Here is a 25,457-nt window from a genome sequence, read left to right as displayed (position 1 = left end):
TGTAATGGCAGCAGACTGTACAATCTGACAACATTTCAAAAATGTTAACATATTCTAGTCAATCTCAAAATTATTTTTGCCTAAAGACTGTCTTTTTCCCCCTATAGGTAAAACAGTATTGTAATACCAAGGCTGGGGCAGATAATTCCACTATTCTGACCCAAATGCTTCTGTGAGCTGACTGCTAAGGTAATTCTAGACTTCTTCTTTTCTTTTTTTGCTTTAAGCCATAACACTATAGACTTTTCAAATAAACATTCAATAATTAATTTCCATTTAATAATTTCCATGTAATGTCTAACTATAGACATAGTTTCTTTCTTAATGCTGTTTACAGATTTGTAAGAGGATAGACATTGACCAAGTAACCACACAATTGCCAGCGGTTCAAGCGAATTTTGTAATCCAAGTACATTAATTGTTCCATATTTATTGGTGCCACATTGATGCATGAAGACAACAAGAAGAGCCCCATGAGAGCTCCTTTTTCAATAAAATGCACAGAAATATACTTAGTCTTATCATAAATATATTATGCTTCAGAAATGTATTGAAATAATATAGCTTTGTAATCAGCATATTATGTGAGAATTCACACAGGAGTCCCCAATACACTGACCAATAAAAAGGCCAGTAGAACTAGAAAGACTGACTTATGAAGAAAGATTGAAAAGAGTAAATGCTTGTAACTTGACCACACAAAACTAAAAGAGAATAGAAAATGTAGAAAATATAGAAATAGAATTCAAAAATAGAAAGAAAATACGGCAAGAGAAAAACTTAAAATGTTTAGAAAAGAAATTTCTTTTTTTTTTTTTAATTTTTTTTAAATGTTTTATTTATTTTTGATACAGAGACAGACAGAGCATGAGAGGGGGAGGGGCAGAGAGAGAAGGAGACAGAACCGGAAGCAGGCTCCAGCTCTGAGCTAGCTGTCAGCACAGAGCCTGACGCGGGGCTTGAACCAACGAACGTGAGATCTAGCCTGAGCCGAAGCCGGAGACTTAATCGACTGAGCCACCCAGGCGCCCCTAGAAAAGAAATTTCAATAGTAAGATAAAAGCCAGGAAATCATTTTTACATTATAGAAAATGAGCACCAGCTTTATTATTATTAAACTAGAGATGCAGTTTTAAGGTCTTTGAAATGAGGCATGAGCTCAAATTTGAGGGGGAAAAATCCCAATGACAAGTCTAGTTGGTAGCTATGGGACAATTCATCCATTCATGTATCAACACTCAAAGCATTTATGGTAATAAAGACACTGGGAGGGTTTATTAATAACTTAGGAAAACATTTACCAGGAAAAAAAAATCAAGGAAAGTTAGACCCAAAATTCTCAAAGCCATGGAGTGTATATTCCTGTTCTGACTTGTAATTCTTTCGTAGAAAATTCAGGAAAGAATAAGGTATTTTCTTTCTGCTGTAAGAATAAGCCCCAGGACCCTATTAATGATGGTGCCAGAAATGGCACAGTGACACCTTTATGTTGCTTGTAAAACAGACTCCTGGCAAGTTGATATGGGGAAAGGGAAAAAGCTGTGATGCCGCATGGAACTCTAAGAACTTCACACAGGAGTCCCCAATACACTTACCATCCTCAACAAATGAAGTAGATTCATCTAGAATTAAGAACTGCTGAGATGAATTATAAGATTCTCCATTAAAAAATTAATTACATGATTTTAAATTGAGGCTGTAGGTCTATCAAATCAGTTAAGAAAACCAAAAACCTTTTAAAATGACCCATAAGAAAGAAAAATATGCTAATATTTAAATAGCATTCAAATATTAATAGTACAGTATAATGTTTGCTTCTCCCTGAAATAAACTCATTTTTAAAGATGCTTCCAAGAAAAAAGAAAACGGAAGCAGCCAGGCAAACACATTGCTCTAGCCCCAAGGTAACTCAGGGCTTAACGCCTAAAGCTTCCTATGCCTAAAAAGCAAAGGTAAGACAGTGACCTTTTGGCAAGATTTACAAAGGAAGTTCCTCAGAATATGAATTAATACATTTAAGCAAACTATGTACTATTAATGCCAAAGTTATTTTCTGACATCTTCAAATATCAAGATAAGCACTGCAGCTGTGAACTCTAAGATGCAGATTTTCCTTCTTCTCTTGGTCTCCACTGGAGCTGCATTTGTCCAAATGGAACATCCCTTGGATTTTAAAATTCTCTCCCATCATACCATCTCCGCACCTCTTAAACAAGAAGACGACCCTCAAAAAAACTTTGATCTAAAAGTAATGCTGTACTTTAAAAAATTGAAGAGATAGGCAACAGCAATGGTTAATGTGGAAGACTTTGAGCCTTGTGAATTAGTCCCTTTGGGGTATCCAAAAAATAGGAACTGGGGTCCAGGTATTTCATGAGAGAGAAATATGCAAGAATTTTGGTTTATAGACTCCTCAAACTCAATAGTTGTGTGATGTTCTGTTCCCAGCTGCGAATTTTTATTTGTATTACTTTTTTAAATTTACCGACTGTGAATTTTTAAATTAATTTGGTAATTCTGTTAATTTAGTAAATTGTTTGAAATTGTCATTAAACTGAGAATATTATATCATAATTTGGAGAGAAAATTTTCTCCTATCACCATTAATCAATTATTAATTCTGAATAAAAAACATTTATTTTAATAAAGGATGATTCAAAATTAACAATACCCTCAAAACATGGTGGATGTTATAAGCAGCACTAGATATCCACATTCAAAATTAGTAGAAATAAAAACCAAAGATTTTAGTTGATTTGTCTTTAAGTGATTGCTAGGAATGTATAAATTAGTCATGGTTATTTTTAACTTATGCTAGAAATAGTGGTTAAGATTTTGGACTCTGCGGTGCTTTGTAAAGCATGTTCTAAAAAACCATTGGATAGAGTTTCAGAGACAATCATGGACTCCACTAATGTTGAATTTTAATTAGAATTTTAAATATAGATAAAACTATTCTAAAGTGAACGCACATGCACCCACACGCACATTCCAAAAAAACTGGATGGAGACAGACAGACATGGGTTCAAATTCTGACTCTTCTAGCAGTTTGCAATTGAGGAATGTACTTAATCTTCATCCTCAATTTTCCTATCTAGAAGCGGAGATAATGCTAGGATACATCTGTGAGTTGTTGACTGGATTTAGTAAGAACCTCCAGGGAGTACTTATAGGCTAGGCCTTTAGAGCTCAGGTTCTGTCACAGTGGTTGTCCAGCTCCAGGCCCTGTCCAGCTGCCAGAGTGTCATCTGAGAACCTGTTATAAGAGCAAATTCTTAGACGTCACTCCAGTCCTACTCAGGGCAGGTCCAGCAATTTGCATTTTAACAAGCCGTGTAGGTGATTCTTGACACATGCTAGAATTGAGGGCCGCTAGTTTTTACTACTGTTGTGTGATACTGAAACAGGATCAAGGAATAGTATGCTTGAAGTGTTCAAGTTCAATAAAATGCTTAGATTACATTTAAGTTCAAGGTAAAGAAAAAAACATTGAAAGCTTATGGCTACACTTGCTAACTTCTATGTATTTTAAAAAGTAAGATCCATAGAATTTAAGAAACAAAGAATCAAAGGGTAAAAAGAGAGGAGAGAGAGGCAAACAAGAAACAGACTTGTAACTATAGAAAACAAACCGATGGTTACCAGAGGGCAGGTGAGGAGGGGGATGGGTGAAATAGGTGCTGGGGATTAAGGAGGGCATTTGTGATGAGCACCAGGTGTCATATGAAGGTGTTGGATCACTGTATTGTACATCAGAAAGTAATATAACACTGTATATTAACTAACTGGAATTTAAATAAAACTTAAAACAGAAGTAAGATCCATAAAATATGTCCAAATGACTCACTTCTAAGTTCCAGAGAACTGCTGTTATGTTTTTTTTTCATAAGATCAAACTTGTTGGAGGCAGACACACTAAAAATTAAATTGATTCACCAGGATCATTCCTGTGGTTTTAAAATTCAAAGATTAGAAAAACCCAACGTTCCTTCTAATCTGCTGATTTTATTCCTTTTGTAGTCCAAATGTCCACACAGTGCCCGGCTTGAATACTAAGTGTGACACATCACTATTTTTTTTCATCCTTTGTATCTTATAAGGGTTCAGAGAGAGGCAAACGTGCCAATATGCATATGGCCTGACATTTAGTTCTTTAATGCTGTGACAAAGAAGAACGATTGAGGATTAAAAGGCAGAGAATGGAGATGTTCATGCTTCGGTGAGATGGTCGTGAATTCGACACCAAGCATCTGCCGCTTTACAGCCCAAGGCCCTGGAACTTCACGGCAATCTGATGATGCCATCTGTAAGCATGGGAACTGTTTTTAAGTGTCTTAATTTGCAGTTTATCATATTTATTCTGTTGTGCCATTATTATATTTCCCATAATAAAAACACACTGATGTCGATAGCACCTGGAATTTTCTTTGTGGGAAGATTTTTGGCTACTAGTTCAGGCGCCCTCTTTCTTTGATTTGCTAAGTTGTCTTTTCTAAGACCTTGCCCGTTTTACCTAAATGTTCATCTGTGTTGACCTAATGATTATTCATAAATTCTTCACATTACCTTTTTAAGATCTCTGTGATATCTGGAACTAGGCCTCCCTTTTCATTCAAATATCATTTGTGCCTTATACTTGATTGGTCAGTATCATTGCTCAAATTTTGCTTCTTTAAAATTAATTTTTGAAAGAACAAACACTTGGCTTTATTGAAATTTCTTAGTATTTATTTCTATAACATTAACTTCTGCTTTTATCTATATTATTAGGTTCCTCTTTTACTTGGATTTTTGGGGGATCTCTTCTTTTAACATATGAAATTGATGTGTTGGTCATTAATTTCCAACTTTTTTTTCTCTAAATAGCATCTTAGCTGTTTTCTAATAGTTTAAGACATAATGGTACTTTCCTTATAAATTTCTTTATTTTTTAGTTTTCTGTACCTGTGATGATTTTTTTCTTAACATGTGATTTTTTAATCTTTTAATTTCCAAAGACATGGAAATATTCTACTTAATTTCATTATTAATTGCTAATTGAATTCTAGGTTAATCATATAGGGATCATGATAGCCATTCCTCAAAACATGTGAAAAATTGCATTATGGTCAAATTCTGTATGGCTGACTTTGGTAAATGTCCTATGTGTGTCTTAAAAGGTATATTTTATACTTAAGTATTGTGGTGTTCTATTTGTATCCATTAATGACCTAATTTGTGATTTGTTAGCCACATCATATCAATCTTCTATATTCTTAACTAATTTTGTTTGCTTTCTATCAAATTTTTAAGGTATTTGTTAAATTCTACTACTATGATTGTGGTTTTCTCAGTGTCCCCTTCTTTTTTTGTATTTTCTTTGCATATTTTGGGTATCTCTCTATATTTTACTTTTAACAAATTTATTTAATCCAGTGTGATAGAAAAGACACAAGTTCAATAAGTGCATCATTGAGGCTTAAATGTCTTTCCCTTGCTTTGTCTTTGTTCTTCTTTAAAGACCTCTACACTGGAGCACCTGGGTGGCTCAGTCAGTTAAGCATCCGGCTTCTGCTCAGGTCATGATCTCACGATTCATGAGTTTGAGCCCCGTGTCAGGCTCTGTGCTGACGGCTAGCTCAGAGCCTGGAGACTGCTTCAGATTCTGTGTCTCCCTCTCTCTCTGACCCTCCCCTGCTCATGCTATTTCTCTCTCTCTCAAAAATAAATAAAAACATTAAAAACAAAATTTTAAAGACCCCTATACTGACTCCACAAATATCTTAATCAACACAAATAAAAAATTTTTTGATATTTTACAATGAAAATATATGTACCTTTGTGTGTACACAACATTCCCATTAAAATAATTTGTATTTTTAGATACACTATATAAATTTAAAGTCATTTTATATTTCTAAGACAGTGAAACTGTTAGTACTATAAAGTGACTATCTTTATCTCTAGTAATGCTGTGGATCTTAAATTCTATTTTTCCTGATATTCAAATAGATTTTCTAGCTTTGTTTTAGATTGTACTTGCATGTTTGCCTTTTTTACCCTTTTGCTTTTAGCTTTTAATTTTTTAGATAGCTTTATAGTTTAGATGTGTCTTCCATAATGATTTTCATTCAGATGATTTTACTTAACAATCTTTTTATCTAAATTGGGTCAATTAGACAATTTACATTTAATATAATTACTGATTTATTAATATTTAAGTCTAGCAGCTTATTTTAAGCTAATTGTCCTTCTTCTTAAATGTTTCTTTTTCAATTCTATCCTATCATTTCTTCTTTTGGAAGGAAGATCAATAATAATGATATCATAGAGGATTAAACTAGTATGAATCAAAACACACAAAAAACACCAGTATAAACACCAGAGCAGAATAAGTGTAAAGTCTCTGTACTATCCAGGAAGAGACAAATTTTGCTGATTAATATTAGAAAAATTAAAGATGCATAATTTATAAGTAAACTGATAGAAAGAATAAAGTTTATAACTTTTATTTCATTTTAGTATTTTAACCATGAAACATTATCTTTGATTATGTTTGGGCTTTCAAAATTATTCCCACAATCTCTCACACACAGGCAAAAATATATATACTATTTAACAAATTGGAATTTGCAAGTATTGATCACTGCCCAGAGAAGGGAGAATTATCCCTAAAACATGCTTAACCAGGAGGCCAATTCATTGCCAACTGTCAAGAACGTGAAGATGAACATGATAGACAGACTGTCCCCCATCTGAACCATCATTCACCACTATTCGATAGCCCTTCTTCAGGCCCAGATCAGCGGCACATTTCTTGCCAACAATCATTAAACATCCAAGAAGACTTTCATCATCATTTTCCGCTACAGAAATCTGGGAAATCTATTTTTTCGGTATCACCAGAAAATGTGTTGGTGCTTGAGGGGAAATGTCAAGGACAGCAACACACTGGTCATCCTCAAAAATGATTTTGACTGGGATTTCCCTGAGAATGACTTTTCCGAAGATTGTGTGGCCACCAGGCCAGGTGGCCTGAGCCTTGACGATCTCCTCAGCCATCTTGGCCTTCCTCCCACGCAGCCAGCCCCAGGGAGAAACTCCGGAGGAGGGAGCAAGTAATAACTTTCAAACTCTTGGAGGGAAAGTGGGAAGATGAAATATATTAATCCATCCACCTTTATTATTCTCCACCTCTTTGTGAAACTCATTCCTTTGTGATCCAACAAAATCTCCCAAACCACGTAACTTCTATCTCTGCAAAGTAGGCTGTGAATAATTTCTTCTGATATTTTTTTCCACGTAATTCTCCTTCGGCTATATGTAATCAGTTGTTAAACCATTCTTTGAGTCTTCAGTATTTGTTGTTGTAATTTGTATTTCCAGAAGTTTTATTTCATGCTTTACAAGTCTGTAGGTCAGTGCTTAATACTTCTGTATTCTCTTCAACTATATACAAGCTTGTCTTTTACTTCTTTGAACATAAGAGGATAGCTGTTTCCTAATCTGTGGTTGATATGTTTCCAACATATTAAGTGTTTGGGGGTATATTTCAGTCTTCAATTTTTTCTGCTAGTTGTCTTCCTATACCTGTATGTAAGTTTATTTTTGACTAGTGCTGCTTAATGTGCTTCAAAATATTATATGTGAGGAATCTTTGATACGTAGAACAGAAATGATATTTTTTTAGACAAAATTTGTTTGTTTTTGCCAAAAACAGGGGAACTACAACATCTGGGTCTTTTTCAAGATAACTGCATGGCCCTACTCCAAGACATTTGAATGACAACTCAGCTTATGTGAATTTGTGCTGCAAAACTACATGAGAACCATCTGATTGTGATTAATTCATATGGATTAATTTTCACCCCCTGATCTGCTGAGCACAAAGACATCATTTTTGTAAGTTCATAGGTGCTGGGCCTGGGATCTTATTGTTGTTCAAGTCTTCCTGAAACCTTTGGATAAATCATTCTGGAATAGCAAAGATTGGCAAACACTTCTGACCATGGACCAATTGGCTGCAACAGACGATGACATCTGTCAACAGAAGATGACATTTTGACCTCTTAGCTTTTCTCATTTTAGACAGTAAAGAAGGTGTATACTTCCTCTTTTTGTTGTTTCTCTCTTTTTTAAAGGAGCTGTCCTTACTTAAGAGAATGGCATTTTATTTGTTTGTTTAATGTTATTTATTTGAGAGAGAGAATGTACAGGGGAGGGACAGAGAGAGAGACAGAGAATCCCAATCAGGCTCCATGCTGTCAGCCCAGAGCCCCAAATGAGCCTAACGTGGGCTCCATCTCACTACTGACTGTGAGATCTCGACCTTAGCTGAAATAAGGAGTCTGATGCTTAACCAACTGAGCCACCAGGCATCCTGAGAATCACATTAGATGTGAAATACATCTAAACATCTTCTTTGTCATAATATAACTTAGTCACTTTTATTTGACACTAAAATTGATATAACTCACATCATTTCTGCCTTATATTAACATCCACATACTCATTCAACCTAATGTTTATTGAAAGTCTGCTGTCTGCTATTACTACTCAAAGGTTACCTTTTATCACTGAGGAACTTCTTAGAAATGTTGAGTGGTTATGTCAGTTTTCATTGTTTTTAAGTCAAAGTGGACAGTAAAGTGTGATTTTAGATCATGATGAATATGATCTAAATCTCAAGAATAAGTGTATTATCAAATAAGACAAAAAATAAAAGTATTATGATCCAAAATTTTGTAGGATCTAATATGTATTTTTTAGACCTTTTTGATATTGTTCAAAAATATTTTGTTTTAAAAAGAAAAAAACATTGGGCATATTCTAAAATCAAAGTTGAGCTCTACCAAGAACGTTTGAAAATACTGTGTGATGAAAAATGAAATATTCACATTAGTATTTAAAAGTGCCACATTGGTGGGGTGCGTAGGCAGCTTAGTTGGTTGAGCGCCCAACTCTTGATACCAGCTCAGGTCATGATCCAGGGTCATGGAATCGAGCCCCATGTTGGGCCCCATGTGAAGGGTGGAACCTGCTTGGGATTCTTTCTCACTCCTTCTGTCCCCTGCCCGACTTACTCCCCACCCCCCCAAAAACACAACAAAACAGTAAAAGTGCCACATTTTAGTGTCTTATAATATCAGTGTTAGTTTGTGACAAAGAAGTACTAAGGGCACATAAAAGAATTTCCTCAAAAGTTATTTTTTAAAGTGCATGGAGGACTTCATGGAAGTTTGGATAAATGGAAAACTCAATGAACAAAAGGTTATCTAAACATCAATTGTACTGAAAACAGCTTCAAGACCTAATTTTAAAGCATTCTGTAACTTAATTGAAGCAGTAATTACCTGACTTCAGGATGAACAGTAGGAAGCATTCACTTTTTTTCTCAGCATATCACATAATTTTTACCTAAGAAAATACTCCCTTTACATTTCTAACAACAGTTTTGATGGATAGGAACAAGAAGCATTTGCACTATAATTTTTCAGTGCATTATAATAAAGTGAATGTTTTCTAAATGTCATAGTTTAAATTTCATGGGGCGTGAAATCTCCTTTGAAATGAAATTTAAAGCCTTTTTCAAATAAGAAGACTAATCTTACAGTCAAAAACACTTTATATTCCCAGACATTATTAACCTTGGAGTGCGGCTTGCAAGACGATAATACTCTCTGACATATTGAGATTAAATTTGTCTTTATATAATTATGTTAAAGAATACATTTAAAATAGATCAGATTGTGAGAGACATAGTAAGAATGTGCAAAAGTAGGATTTCCATTTACTAATAATAAATTTAACTATCATCATTTATATGGTAATGTTAACACATATTACAGTAGATCACCTCTAAAGAAAGCTATTTTGGGGTTAATCGTGGAGCTTAATGTCAAAAATGGCAATGCTGAATAATCTAAAAAAGAGTTGATATTATTTCACATAATACTTATAAATATGAAAAAGCACAGAATTATTTTTATTGATAAATTACAAAATGGTTTTTGTATTACTGAGAGCTATTTTAGTGCATTCCAAAATATTTTAAAACACGATTTAAAAATACATTAGTTATACCTTTGAACAGCTGTTTTTCACAGTTTGTTTTTAAAAACAACTGGATGTACCTGAAAGTTTTGCAAGAAGAATGCATGGACTGCCCACTTTCCTGAAACACGGGCTCTCAATGCCAAAAACCGTTTCAAATACAAAAGGCAGTGATGCGATCATGTTTTTTTCTGCTTCAAGGCCTCAAAATCTTAATGACAATAGAAAGTATTACGTATCTTTTACAATTTTTATCCCTTGTTAGTAAGATTGATAGAAATTTCCATTTTCACGAACCTAATGTTTTAAAACACAATCATCGATAACAAGTTAGATGGAAAAAAGTAGTAAGGACTGGCCCGTCAACTTCACACTCAGTATCTTCTGAAACCCAGCCTCTTCCGGGTAATAAATATTCCTTGCTGACTACTGACTTCCATGCCTCTCAGGGTTATTTCGCCCTAAATGGTCTTCTATGCACCCTGACGATGACCAATTCTTCTAGGCCTTTGGCCCCACCTGCTGGTTGGTTATGAGAGTTCACGACCCAAGTCTCCTAATTTCTTTCTCAGAAATCTATGCTCAGGCCTGGCTTCCTTCACTTTGTTTTGTTTGTTTGATACATGGTGCACACATTTCATTAACTCAACACAGTCAGTGTTTGCTCCCTGAAAATTCCATTTGTTCTTCCTCTTGTTTGTCCTAGGCTTCTCCCTTCCTCATGAAGTCTCTTTTCTTGTTAGCCATTGAACTCACCATGAGTTTCTCCTGGTCAGTCTTTCAATCTCTCCAATTTTCACCTGAGAACAAAAACAGCATGGCTGATAAAACAGAATATTAATATTTCTAACAACCTGGATCAAGAAAAAGAAAACCCATAGCGAATATTTTAAACCCTCCAAGGAATTGAAAAATCCTCCTCATTCCTCACAAAACTGTCCAACTGCCTCTTCTAGGCTGATAGTCCTCAGCACCAGGAGTCAAATTGCAAATAAATCTCTTCTTTTCTTTTTCCCTATTGTATATGTTCCATTCTTGAGCTATATTAAGAGAAGACTTTCTGTAAAGGGTGTGGGTGTGTGTGTGAACTAGCTTTATTCTCTTAATATTCAAAGCATAACTTTTATTAGAAAACAGTCTTCAAGTGATAGTAAACCAACTTACGTAACCTGTGTTATATTGGCTACTGATTATATTAAAGCCTTTTATCTTTATTCTCAGTTCAATTTTTCCCCAGTAAGAGAACATTTTGTGTAATACCTCAAGCACATGGACACACGTAGCAATTGGCAATAAAAATATTTATGCTAACTTACTTCTCCCAAAGAGCTCCTTTCACACTTTTAATGGTTTAATATGTATTAAATTATTGGCCATTCCCAGAGGAATTAACACTGTCTCATAGGCCACCTTTGTTCAGGTCCAATAAGACCCATGAACAAGAGGTATTTGTATCCTTAAACAAGTGTATGTAATTGGCAACCGCAGTAAACTCTACCATTATTACAATGTCATTCTACTTTTAATCACTTGAAAAGTGAACATTATGTCCAACTAAATCTTTGAGTTGAAGCACAAACTCTTGACTTTGTCTAAACTCAAGTGAGCATTCTGAATTTTGTTGTTTAGGAATGCTTCATAGAGCATTATTTGAGATGGAATCCTATTAGGATTCCCGAATGATGGCTAAAATAACTAAATATCCTGGACTAGAAAGGAATCAGCAGAGGTCCTTGCTCTCCTATCTGAGTTTCCGGCACAGCGAACAATGTTTTAGGGGCTGCTCTGCTTTACGTCATTTGTTCTAATAGAAGGATCCCTGAACTCAGATGGAGAAGATTTGAGCTGTTTTTGTTTGGCGGGTTTGTTCAACATTTTACAGTTTATGAAGTGCTTTAATATTTTTTATTTCATTAAATATATTTGTGAGTTCAGCCTTACTAATAGACTTGACTACATTTATAAAACTTTTCTATTTCAGTCTCCAAATCCATAAATCCATAAACCAGGGTAATGAAGAAGTGCTTCTGATTCTAAAAAGAATACAAATTTGCACTATGTGGGGAGGTATTTTTACTTGTTTGTCCTCAGAAACATTGTCTCATGGGATTGTTGAAGAAAATGCAGTTTTGTATAAAATAAAGACAGCTCAATATAGAGAAACAGATATCCAGGAGGCTGAAATAGTTACAATTTTTAAATTGTACATTCTGGAAGCTTATTATGTATTATGTAGAGTTTTTGCCAAAAATATATTTGTGGCAAGAATTATCACTATCGTCAAATAATATCACTCCAAAATTGTTACAATAATTGTTTCTTCATCAGCCATATAATTATATAAAACCTTGATAGAAGACGTTAATGTGGCACTGAGACCCATGGTTTATTTAGAGTACTATTTACAAATGTTGAAATATACAGCACGAAATTAATATTTGACAGCCATTTGAAAGCACATCACAGAAACCCTGACTTTTGTTTTAAATAAAGATAAGCTGATTTTAATATTTGTAACATGTTATATGACTGAGATGGAACAGTAGAAAAGTTATTATAGTCACTTGGATGCTTCAGAAGATGTACAAAGCTCTATTACACTTACTAACTCTTAAAAAATACCATTGAGACATGACCTATAGTGACATGTCTCCACCAAATATTTGTCACTCATACAGTTTATGCTCAGCTAAATTTAAAAGTGAAATATGTCATTGGAGCATAAAGACTCGAGTCAGACGTTTAAACTATGAACGATTCGAGATGAGCTGGTTTTATTTTCCAGAGCATCTTCCCTGCAAAATCAAATAGAAATAATTCTCTTTATCCCTGCCTTCTAAATAGCTAATGGCTCTTCTAATGGAATTAGTATATTACTATTGATAGATTATAAAACTTGAATTAGTTACTTAGATTGCTATTTAAAAAAATACCATAGACAGGGTGGCTTCAACAACAGACATTTATTTCTCAGTTCTGGAGACCAAAAGTCCAAGATCAAGATGCTGGCTGATTCCATTCCTGAAATGGTCTCTCTTTCTGACTCCTTACTGTGTCATCTCATGGTGAGAGACAGAGACAGAAAGAGAGACAATGAGAAAGCTCACCCTCATGACCTAATTACTTACGAAGGCTCGATCTCCAAATATTATCACATTGGGAGTTAAAGCTTTAACTCATGAATTTTAGAGGTGGTACAATTCAGTCCATAGCAAAGCTGGTTCTCAGTTTTGACACCTCATCCAGAGGATTGGTAGAATTCATTAGTGGCTATAGCAGACTCTCTAACCCTACCTAGCCTGTCTCTAAAATGGGTATATTAGGTCTTTATGACAATTGTTTTTTTCATTTTCATTAAAGCCATTAAGGAAAAAATTACTGAATTCTTGTAACATAGGTTCTCTATCTGAAAATAGAAAAGCTGTTCCACTAATATTTAAGCCTCTTTATCCTATGAATAGTGTAAAAACCCAACAGGATGTCAAGAACACATCTCTAAATTTTCTACTTAATATCATATCTATTTTAGGCTCCTGAAAATATACATACTAATTAATGGAACTGAGTAATAGGATATATTTAAAAGCCTATGACAGCCAAATGTGATTGGGACCTCATTAAGATTAAGATTATGCATTGATGACTGTAAGAAATGCTCTCATTGGCAATGGCATGGAATTTCGGTTCTACTGGAGGTAGCATATACTTCTAAGAAATTACTTGGTTAACATCTCTTTCCACAAAGTAATTACCTTTTCATGTTTTGACATGGGTGACACCTGTTAATGGCAAAGTCTTAAGGGGTTACAAATGCATAAATCACTGTCAGACACTCTCAATTACATACACGGGGTATTTTTATACTAACACCATCATCATCAAAAAAGTACTTAACTTACTCTAAGAGAATTACATAAATGCCTTTAGTACAGAGGGTTTCCATATTGAAAGCAATAACACATCTGTAAATATACAGAGAAAAGACCTTAGAACTGTACAAAATCAGGAGGACATTGAAGAGTGAGGCAGAGATACGTTTATTTTGAAACAGAGAGTGACATGATTTTGTTGGTGAGGTGAAATTGTAGTGAAGTTCAATGGTGGTGAAAAGCTATAGTTAGCCTTAGAGATATGAGTATGGTATCTCAGGTGAATGCTAGTGTATTAGGTTCATGTTCTGTACTGACCTTGTCCACCGATGTGTAGGACCAGAAAATAAAATGGCTTATACACACTAATGACTGGAAACATGGCGCAAGTACTAAAATATGTATATTGAATTTGAAACACACTATTATTATGAGAAGAGGATTACTTTCCTAATTATATTTTAATATGAGTTGGCATTTCCAGAACACAGACTGCTTATTGAAAAGGAAGATGCTTTAGATATATGTTAATGCCATCCAAATATGAGAGACACATGGGAATTGGTCTGTTGCCACACACACACACACACACACACACACACACACACACACACACAATTTTATCTTGAATCTCCTCCCCTTTCACAAGGACTTTTCTTACAGACTGCACTTATGCCTTCCCTTGGAAAGTACTTGCATCTATAAGCAACCTTGTCAGTGTGCCTGTGGAAGGAAGCAGTCAAATGCAGTATACAGCTGTTTTCCATATGATTCGCTGCCATTTTCCTCTCCCATCACAGAGAAGTAGATTGCCAGGGTTGAGCCTTTGTTATCTGTGATCTGGTCATGGAGGTGGAAGCTTAATTCTCTGATGAACTGTGCCCACAGTGTGAAGGGGCACCGAGGTCTGTGGGTGGGCAGGGAGTCCGCACTGAGCAGAGATGCAAGATGTATGAAAAAATGAAAATTTCATAACAGAGATGAGAGAATAGGAAGAAAAAGCAGAAAGTAAGCCACTGAAGAGGCAGAAGAAGTGTCTATTTTGCACCTTGTGAAACATTCTGTGTGTTTTGAGTATAGGGCGGAAAAAAGAGCCTTCACAGTCTCCACTGAACATTCAGATGGAGTATGTGTTTCTACAAGAAAGCTCAGAAAAAGTGCTTTCACTGCAAAATTCTGCAGCAACAACAAACAACAATGGTTACTGCCGTCTGAGTGCTGACTGTATCATAGATCCTGGGGGGTCTACAGACATGTTTTCTAGTTTCCAATCTTTAACACTAACCCCTATCCTGGTTATTTATGCTTACTTCAGCTGGAGACAAAGAGGATCAGAGCATTTCGGTGCCTAGCCAAAAGCAACGGAGCTCTGAAGTGGGAAAGTCCAAGAGTCCCTTTTCACGACTCTACCATTTTGACAGACTTATTTGTAATATTCTACCTTTGCATTATTTCTGATACATTAAGGCAGCATTTGGCATAGTTGTATTCAGGGCACAGGCCCTCAGTGAAAGTGTTTCTGATCGATATCACTACTTAATCAAACAAGATAATAGGGCCCAGTTTCGGAGATCTGCTCTTCTTTCACTCTAGTCAAGGAAGACTGGTAAGGGCAGATGAATGTGTCCAGCCCCTGACTTTCTAAGCCACAGTGATTGATGCAGAGATGGCCATGTGCCGCAGCAGGGTTCAAACAAGTGTTTTGTCCTATTATTTCTCTAATGGGAACAGATAGTAGGGGGCTGTTGATTATGAAATTGTAAAGTCTGGATTGTCTGGTTAGGTGTCTGTAACTTAACCAAGATGAATATGTTCTTCAGGCACTAGATGAGATATGGAAAGACCCAGATTCCCGGCAGCATTTGGACCTCTAATTCCAAGAATCTCTATATCTAAGAATGCTGCCCTTCTTAGAATTTTGCTAGCCAATAGTTTATTTATTTGACCTGTTAGCTATAGTGATTTTAAGACACTTAAGAAGAATCTTTACTTAAGTATAAGAGAACTCTGAGTTAAAATAAATCTTTTTTAAATGGCAAAAAAACACATCATTTTATTGCATAAGAAATTGATGTTTGCCTAGAACAGGAAAACATATATTTATTTTTTAAATGACTATCTTGTTTTCCATAGAAAAAATGGGTATATATTAGTTATGGAAGTAAATAGTGATAAAGCAAGAAAAGAAACAAGGAGGAAGAAAGGAAGATGCAAATTGTGCAAAAAAACCCAACATTAATATGAATTTTGTTTTTTATAATGTGATGTGAAACATCAAACTTCAGTTCTAAATTTTTGATTGGAGGAAATAAATTCTGATAGCTCTGACCCACAAGGCAGCTAAAAGGATATGCATTCAAACCTGCCATCTTAGTTTATTCTAGATGAGGGTAAGTCTGTTTAAAGGAACATCAGAGGTCTGCAGCACTCTCAGGACTGAATTCTGTTCACAGCTTTCCTTGGCCCTTCAGTCAATGGGGTGATCTTTGGCTGTATCAGCACATTGATAATGATATGTTATATTATCACGAAAAAGACCAGAAACCCACATAGCATTTATGTTAAACTCACCTGTTTCTATTTGACCTCTCCACCCTGTTGTTCACCATCAATGCACATTCTTCAGCAAATCCAAGACACCAAGTGGAGTTGAATATCAATGCCAGGAAGATAGGTGGTGTGTCTATGATAGCACTTGACACAGAGGATTGAATTTCTAAAATAAAATAAAATATCAAGAAAGAATAAATATAGAGTAGGTAATAGTTTTGTTGTGTGCAGAGCCTAGGTGTTTCCTTGAAGACAATTTATATAGTAAAAGATGAGGTCTCTGGAATAGGTGTGCACTGTCAAATATTGTACAGTGTGATTCTATTACCTTTAGTAATGTGAGCTGCCCATTGCAAAAGGCATGAGGAATTTAAGAAAATTATTTGGAGTACTAGAATTAAAGTTGATGGCCATTTAGAAAGTTTAAATTAAATATATCACATTCAAATTGTATTTTGCCACATTTATTATTTTTTTAGAGTTTTTAAAAATGTCTATTTATTTTTGAAAAAGAGAACGAGCAGAGGAGAGGCAGAGAGAGAGGGACACACAGAATCCAAAGCTGGCTTCAGGCTCTGAGCTGTCAACACAGAGCCCAACATGGGAGGATCCACGGACTGGGAGATCAGGGCCTGAGCTGAAGTCAAACACTCAACAGACTGAGCCACCCAGGTGCCCATGTTTTGCTACATTTATTTTAAAAAGTACAGTTTGTTCTAATCAGTTAGGGTAATATTTCTTTTACACTACTTCAATTTCTGTGAATAATTATGTTGTCATATAAGAACATGTAACATTATTGCCATGTAACATTAACATACACTCAGAGTTGGGAAGAAAAAATTTGTTCAAGAAAAATACCAAAATTTGTAAATTGCTTTAAAAAAAGTTGATCCTTCAGAGGACATTTTTGCTTTCTTGTAAGATTTCTCTTTATAGATTATAAAGAAATTGAATTATTAAAAAAGAAGAAATGGAATTATTGTCATAAAAAAAGATCGGTGAGAGAAGTGGCTGTACGAACTTTATTTAAATTAACTGCTTTTAGCTTGCTGTTATATTATTATGATTACCAGGATCTTTCCCTTTGTGAGAGGAAACAAGATGATTTGAACAGATTTTTCCCAGAATAAATACAAATTGTCAATAAACATATATCCTCACAAAGGAACCCAAATTAGAATGAAATACTGCTTTCAATGTAATATTAAGAAAATTTTAATGAAATTAAACCTAAGTGCAATTGGCAACTAAGTACAAAACTCTCATTTATTTATTCAATAAATATATATTGAGTATATAATATATATTAGGCATTCTTTACCCTAGGGAAGTGATAACAAATCATACAAGTCATAAAAGTCATAAGTCCTACATCCTAAAAGATAAGACTAATAACAAACAGGTAAACAAATAAGTGATACTAATTTGGAAAGTTTTAAGTGCTATGAAGAAAATAAGAACTAGAGAGCAATTAAAAGGCTAAGTAGTCAATGAGCTGTGTCTCTTAGATAAGAAAGAAGAAAACACTGAAGCAAAAACATGAATGATGATGATGGACCAGCCATAGACCATTGTAGGCAGAGGAGCAACAAAGATAAAAGTTTCGAGGAAAGAACAGGAGTGGCATAACCAAGAAGCAAAAAGATGACTAGTGTGACTATGTTCGATGAGCAAAGAAAAGAATGGTAGGAAACATCAAAGATGTAGAGGCAAGGACCAGATTGCTTACAGCCTTGTGGATCATACAAGGACTTCAAGATACTAACCTGTGTAAAATGAGAGGTCTTTGGGTGCTTTTTATTGGAAGATTTATATGATCTGATGTACATTTTTAAAAATCACTTTTGCATCTGTGTGGAGACGGGACTGTAAAGGGGTGTGGGTAGAAGCTGTGCAATCAATGAGGAAGCCATTGCTCAAGGCTTTATGAGGGGTGATGGTGGCTTAGATTAGGGTGGTAGAAGTGGAAGCTGTGGGTGTGGTGGGGAAGTGGAAGCTCATTAGGGTGGGGAAGTGGACAGATTTGAGTTCTAGTCTAATGTTTGAATTTGTAGGATGTGTGATGGATTAAGTGGTGAGGGAAAAAGATCAGAATGACTCCTAGATCTTGGCCTTTGTAAACAGGTGAATGGTAGGTACTTAAGATGGAAAATATTGAGTGGGGAGAAAAGAAGGGGGGCAGAACTAAGAGTTCTATTGTGAAATTTTTAGGTTGAGAAATTGGGGAGCAATGTTAGACATTGGAGTGGAAATATAGGTGGACAGATATAGAAATCTGAAGTTCAACTAAGGATTTGAGGCCAGTGATAACAATGTGGGGGGTATCAAATTATAAATGGTATTTAAAATCATGGAGTTGGGAGGAATCAGCAAGAAATATACTTACAGTAAAGAAAACGATCTAGGATTGACTCTGAAAATACTTCGATATTTAAGGGGCAGAAAGAGGAGGTACCTGTAAATGATGAGAAGTAAACAAGTAGCAAAGTGAAAAAAACAAAAACAATAAAGATGTTTAAAGTTGAAAGTAGGAAAATACTCCCATGCACTGTAATTATGAAAGAAGACTTCTTGGTAGAAGAAAATTTTGAATGTTGGGTGGAATTTGGAACTCCTATCACTCTGGCCTCAGAGATTTATAAGCACAGAGGTTAACTACCATACTTTTGATCAAGTATGGTGGGAGCTTTATAATTCTTTGTGAAAAACTCATTTTCATGTCTTACATGATATCCACAGTATATTTGAAGAGTGACCAAGAGATGGGTAATTCTTTGGTGTAGGCATTATATAGATTCAGAGTCACTTGAAGATTCTTTGAATTTTCTAACAGATTCCTCAAAGATGATAAGAAAGTGCTTTTATTTATTTCATGCCTTTCCATCACATCTTAATCTTCTCATATGCCATAGTGAAGGAAGTTGTTAGAAGACTTCTGGAGTCAGGTTAAAAGAAGACTTTTAATCTGATACTAGACATCAGGCTCCAACTTCCATTCAAGTTCAGGGCACTGTTACAGGGTGGTGTTGAAAAGACCACCAAACGCCAAATAGAAGCCAGGCAAAACTTAAGGACCAAACCTGATCCCTTGATGGTAGGGAGAAGTGCTGCGAACAAAGATTGCAGTGAGATTACATAGACATACACAGCATTCCATGATAGCCAATTACATTGTAATATACAGATGCTAGTTTTGGCGGGAACCTATCAATTTAGTTCTTTATTCTTTTAAGATGACCAATCATAGTTAGACAGTGACTAAGCAACTTTTTTGTTGTGGGCTTGGCGTTGGTCGGATCTTAGCAACCAGGAGCACTTAGCAACAAGTTATCTATTTAGCAGGTGGTCAAGTTACAGAACCAAGATGAGGCAGTTAACCCATTACATTCCATAAGTTAACCTATTACATTCCATAAGCTGACCTATAAAAGGCACAGTGGTCCTGAGGCCTTCAGCACCATGAAGAGAGGAACAGGTAGAATCAGCCTCATGTGTTGATGGAGCAGGGAAGCCCAAGACCAGAAATTTGAGCACAGCAAAAATCCACACATACATGCATACACACATGAATACACATACACACACAAATACACACACACTCCTGCCTCAATATTTGCCCCCACAGTCACAAAAATTGTAGACTATACCTTGTCAGTGAAAGCTTTCTTTCTAAAACACCAATAGCTCTAGATTAAAATGTGATGAGAAGTAAAATGAACACAGGCAAAGCCATACAACATAGCCAAAATCCATTGAAGGCATAGATGTTGCTATTATAATACTCTGGGGTGAACAACTGACAGCTTTAATTTGATGCTGTCATACTCATAATTGTTTTATGTCTTTTTCTAATTAAAAATTGTCATTTTCCAAATAATATTGACATACCGACATGTCTTACCTGCAACAGAAGGTAAAAAAGTCCTAAGAATAGCGTAAATAGACAAACGTATTTCATTACAAATACAAATGCAACCACTTCATTGGCCAAAACCAAACAATAACAACAAAAACCCCTCTTACCCAATGGTTAGACAAACTATTGCTGAGGGGCCAAATCTAGCCCACCAGCTATTGTCGTACATAAAATTTTATCAGCTATTTATTTATATGTGGGGTTTTTTTTTTCATGCTACTGTGGTTGGGTTGAGTAGCTACAAGGGAGAATGTATGACCCCAGAACCTAAAACATTTACTACCTGACTCTTTACAGAAAAACATCACCAACTCCTATCTTAGTATTTCTCTCAGCATCTATATACTTCTATTTTACATACAGCTCTAACTAGTGGTATTATTTATTCTCCCAGATTGAATCAGTAAAAGGGAAATGAATGAACATTTGTAAATGAAAGCATCAACCTTTCTTCCTAGCCTCTTCTGTGGCAGGCGCTGAGTATAATAATGGCCCGTGGCGAGGAGCTTGATTGAGTTCTTGAACAATTACCTCAAACTTTCAGTTCTGAAACTAAGGATACAGCTCTAAAGAAGAATGTGGCTATCTTTCTAAATCTCGGAATGCTTAAAAGAATATCCACAGCAATTAGGGAAAGTGCTAAACCCTATCGCACTTGATAAGGTAACTGACTGACTCTGTGAAAAGGCTAGTACCTGGAAAAATTATGAAGCAGTTTGGAAAACATTTGTTTTTCTCCTCAATATAGATTTAGCCTACTGTCTGTGTTAATTAGTTTTATCCTTGGCACATATGTGTGAATGTGTCCAACAATTCTGATCTTTACTCTTTGAAAATGTGAGAACAGAAACTGACAAGCTGAAGTTGATGAAGGTGGCTACAAAGCAACAAAGACCTGATCTGGTTAGAATGCACAGGTCACAGTGACCCCCTCCCTGGTCTGTTCTGTGGACTCAGGATGTTTACAGCCAGCATCAATGATTTGGCTAAAGCCTCATGGAATTAACCCAGATTGAGTGAAGAAATATATAATGAGAAGAGGGGACTGGATCCTTCAGTAAATTCACTGGTTAAATAATGTTGAACACCATGAAGGATGGGGGAGCGGAGGGGAGATATACCTAAAAAAAAAAACAAAAGTAGGAGCATCTTTGATAGCTCAAAACGGAAAAAGTGGAAAAAAAGAGGACTCTGCATAAAAATTAGGAATTTGCCTGACTGCTTAGGTGACTTTGCTTTCCCAACTGGAAAATCATAGACCAATTTAACTATTTCTTCTCTTTGTTGTTTAGGAATACATATGAAAGGCTTTTAAGTACAAAATGATTACCCGTGTTTTCAATGGCAGAGTATGGTTTGTTCGCTTCAGGATTACCTGACGATGTGAGGCTGTTCTGCTTTTCATATGACAGAGACATTTTTTGTTAATCTGCCTGTCGTTGCTCTGTGTGACTTGCACGAATCTTCCTGGGCCACCAACTACTAAGGACCCTCAGCAGGCTGCGGCGGTAGAGGGCGCAGGGAACTTCTGCACATGCGCAGCACCCTCTCCCATGAGCACACCTGCGGGCTCCGCCTGGTCTCCGCTTCTGCAAAACTCCCCAGGAGACTGAAAAGGAAAAAGCCGTCCCCAGCTGAAGTGGCCAAGACTTAGGAGGAATTTCAGGGCGAATGGACTGCACGTCCTCCCAAGTTTACTGCTATTGAGCCCGAGGTCACAGTCTGAAGGCGCACAGGTGCGGCCTATGCCTTCCGGAAGTCGCGAGCGTGCAGCCGGATGCCCAAGACTGGCCTGCAGCTCCCACTGCTCTGGCCGCCGAATGGGTAAGCACCACCACGGAATGTGGGCTCAAGCTGGTCCTCCACAGACTATTAAAAACTGGAAATAAGGTTAACAGAAAATACGCAGCTTTTAAAATTTGTGTCCGTGTACCTGCTAGTCCTTATCCAGCCCCAACAGTGCTGGCCCTGGTCTCAGACGTCCACGTCCTGCACCAAGTTTCTTTCTTGCCGTGCTTTTGAGACCGTATGGTTTACCCACAGATCCAACTGCAGCTGGTCCTTTGAGTCCATGGTGATCCATGTCTTCTGGACTTGGGGCACCAGGAATGGCAGGGCAGGCTCCTGCCTCTAAGAGGCCAGACCCATCTGCGGGGCCTCCGCAAGCAGCAGGAGCAGCAAGCACCGTTCCATTGGGCACTGTTCCACCAGGAGTCTGGGGATCACCAGCGACATACCCTGCCCCTGCAGAGTGATAGTCCACACCAGAACTGTATCCCACTCCTTATAACCCTTGTCAAGGGCCTTCAGGACCTTCTGGTGCTCCACTGATGCCTGGTGGCCCCATTCTTACCATTAAGAGTGCACAAAGAGATGATGCTTCGCTTTTTGAAGTGTGTGTGTGTGTGTGTGTGTGTGTGTGTGTGTGTGTACGTGTACGTAATGGTTGGTTTCCCTATTAGGGCATTCATGGAAGAGTAAGTCTTGAATCTATTAGAGAAGATGTCTGCCTCTTGGACATGGATGCGTAGTATCGCAGACGTATACAATCACATAAAAATGCAAAAGAAAAAACAACTCACAGCTCTGTAAAGTGTAGATAACTAGATTGCTGATACCAATGCAAATGTCCCTTGTCTATATATATGCAAATCACTTCTGTCTCGAGGAAGGACAACTGATTATTCTACTGCCCCCCCTTCTACCCTTCCATTAAAAAAAGTTTTACATCTTTTTATAAATCCATTTTGGCATTTGTGATTAATAAGGATATGTGTGGCACTTTAACTTTTCCTTTGAACTAATTATAACATCTTACTGGAGTCTTCTCAAATTACCCAGTGAGATTAAAAAATAAATAAATTTTGACATGCATTCATTTTATAATTTTTATAATTGTCCTGGTTGTTAAAAGATAAACTGAGGCACATTAAAATTTTTGAGTTTATTTGAGCAAGAATCTATTTGAACCAGCAGTGCCAAACTACAAGTGTTTGGGCGCTCTTAACCAACAGCTAGGGAGAGACTATAGATGAAAGGTGAAAATAAAACAAGGAAATTATTGATTGGCTGTAGCTTAAGGTCTTTTTGGTTGTTTGTGATTGGTTGTTCTTAGGCTTTTATTTCATAATTTTGAGGTATTTTACAGATTTAAATGTTTTTTGTTTATATATGTCTCCATGGCATTACAGCACATCAGTCCAGTAGCCTCTTTGTTTAATTAATTTCACATGGTTTTATCTTTTTTTTTTTTTTTTTTTTTACTTTTCTTTAATGGTTGTAATCCCATTTGAAAAACACCAACTCCATGGGGAAAAAGATACTATCCATCAGTCCATCCTTGGTAGTTATGGTGAGAAGATGATTAAAAGGACAAGATGGGAAAAGCAACTGTGGCCTACTCATGTCTGTCTCTGACTTGCCCTCTGGAGGGACAGTGTGGTTTCTTGTTCAGAGCCCTGAATGCGGAGCAGCCCTTGGAGGGACTGGAAGTTCCACAATGAGAAAGAACACAACACACTGAGAATTAACAATCAAATAGGCAGCTGTGTAAATACACACAGGAAGAAGCTCTGACTCCTCTTTTACACAAGGGAGGAGGACCTCCAAGAAATTAACAAATAGGGAAGGCAGATTCTTGAATTACACATGCACTGAGAATTACACCTGTATTCTACTGAGTCATTTGTGAACCCTCATTTAACCTTCATTAAAAACACATAGAGCAAATTTGTTTATCCTTTTCTGCAGATTTGGAAACTGGTGCTAGAAAACATTGAACACAAATGAAACCCCAATTAGGAAGTAAAAATAAAGTCACAATTCCATGCATTAATGTAGATCTCTCATTATAGTACCTGGGACCCTTAGCGCACTTTCCCAGAAGGTTTAGCCAAATCTGTGGCACACACACCTATGGGCACAGTACTTTTACAGTCATGCTATGCCAGTGATTCTGCTAATCCCCTTCCTGTGGCTTCACAACCTCATGGTAGCTTTTGCTGCTGCTACCATTGTCATATTGCTTTCTTCTTGTGTAAGAAGAAACTGTGCGAGTATTGTTACTCTCAACTTTCTTCCACTGGGTCAAGACACTCGGCACCAAATGCAAAAATGTCGTGCTGGTCCTAGCACTGGCAGGCAGACTGATACTGAGGCCTTCAAAACTGGTCAGACTGCAGCTGATGCTGGCAATGTGGGTTCCCACATGACTGTGCCAAAAGATTTTTTTCCAAAGGAAGAAAAGGTCTTTGACTCACTTTCTTACCACTCAGATAATAGTGTGATAAAACTGCTTCCTTGAATCTTTCACAGAGATTTTGAATGAAAATTATTCATTAATGTATATAGATTCTTAGGGCTTGATTATTTTTTATACATAATAATTTTCCGTATATTCAAAGTTGGGCATAATGCCATGGGAAGCTGAGCTGGGGAATGAATGATTTGCAGGGCAGAAATCATGCCGTAACTCTCTTGAGTCATTTAGTCTAAAAGAAAATACCTAATATAGCTCACCATCTCCTGAGTATAACTGAATTACAGTTTACTGTATTAAAATTGATTCATTTCATAATCCTAAGGCATTAAAAGGGTATACGTCTGGTCAGTAGACTGTTTAAAATAACAAGAAAGTGTGTAATTTTTTCAAACTTAAATTCAAAATGGTTTTAATAAACTAAAGTCTTGCTACTCGAAATGACAACATTTTGTCATTGGGAAATCAGTCATAAAGATATGCCTCTCTCACTGAAGATTCTGGATAATGAGGCATCAATAGAAAACAGGAACAGTATCATATTTATTTCCACAATGTTCGCCTCAAAGTAGAAATCCAGTGTTCAATTGATTCCTGAATTTGAAAGAATACTAGTTCAACTCAAATAATTGAGGGAAAACATAATTAAATAGAAGCATTCAATATGTGGCTGTATCAGACCATCTCTATCCAAGCTGTAAAGAGAATAGTGGAAATTTTCCCAGTGACCAGAGCCTGTATTCTGAGAGATTTGGAAGGAAAGAAGCAAGCGCTTCCACAGGAAGAGCAAGTCCTACTGCCAGATGGAATCGATTGGAAGTGTTTGGT

The 25,457-nt window shown here is 36.4% G+C and overlaps 1 long non-coding RNA gene and 1 pseudogene across 1 annotated transcript; both read right to left on the bottom strand.

Annotated features, from left to right (window-relative positions):
* Positions 1 to 999: 999 nt before the first annotated feature.
* Positions 1,000 to 21,783, bottom strand: LOC115290460. Its single transcript, XR_003908108.1, has 4 exons — positions 21,702 to 21,783; positions 16,474 to 16,618; positions 10,790 to 10,833; positions 1,000 to 1,031 (listed from the first exon to the last, which is right to left on the bottom strand). It is a non-coding gene; the product is annotated as an uncharacterized LOC115290460 (long non-coding RNA).
* Positions 6,663 to 7,042, bottom strand: LOC115290459 (annotated as a pseudogene).
* Positions 21,784 to 25,457: the final 3,674 nt, after the last annotated feature.

The sequence above is a fragment of the Suricata suricatta genome, chromosome 4, assembly GCF_006229205.1.
Source record: "Suricata suricatta isolate VVHF042 chromosome 4, meerkat_22Aug2017_6uvM2_HiC, whole genome shotgun sequence".
Taxonomy (NCBI): domain Eukaryota; kingdom Metazoa; phylum Chordata; class Mammalia; order Carnivora; family Herpestidae; genus Suricata; species Suricata suricatta.
Note: the sequence above shows the minus strand (reverse complement) of the source record. Positions and strands in the feature narration are given on the sequence as shown.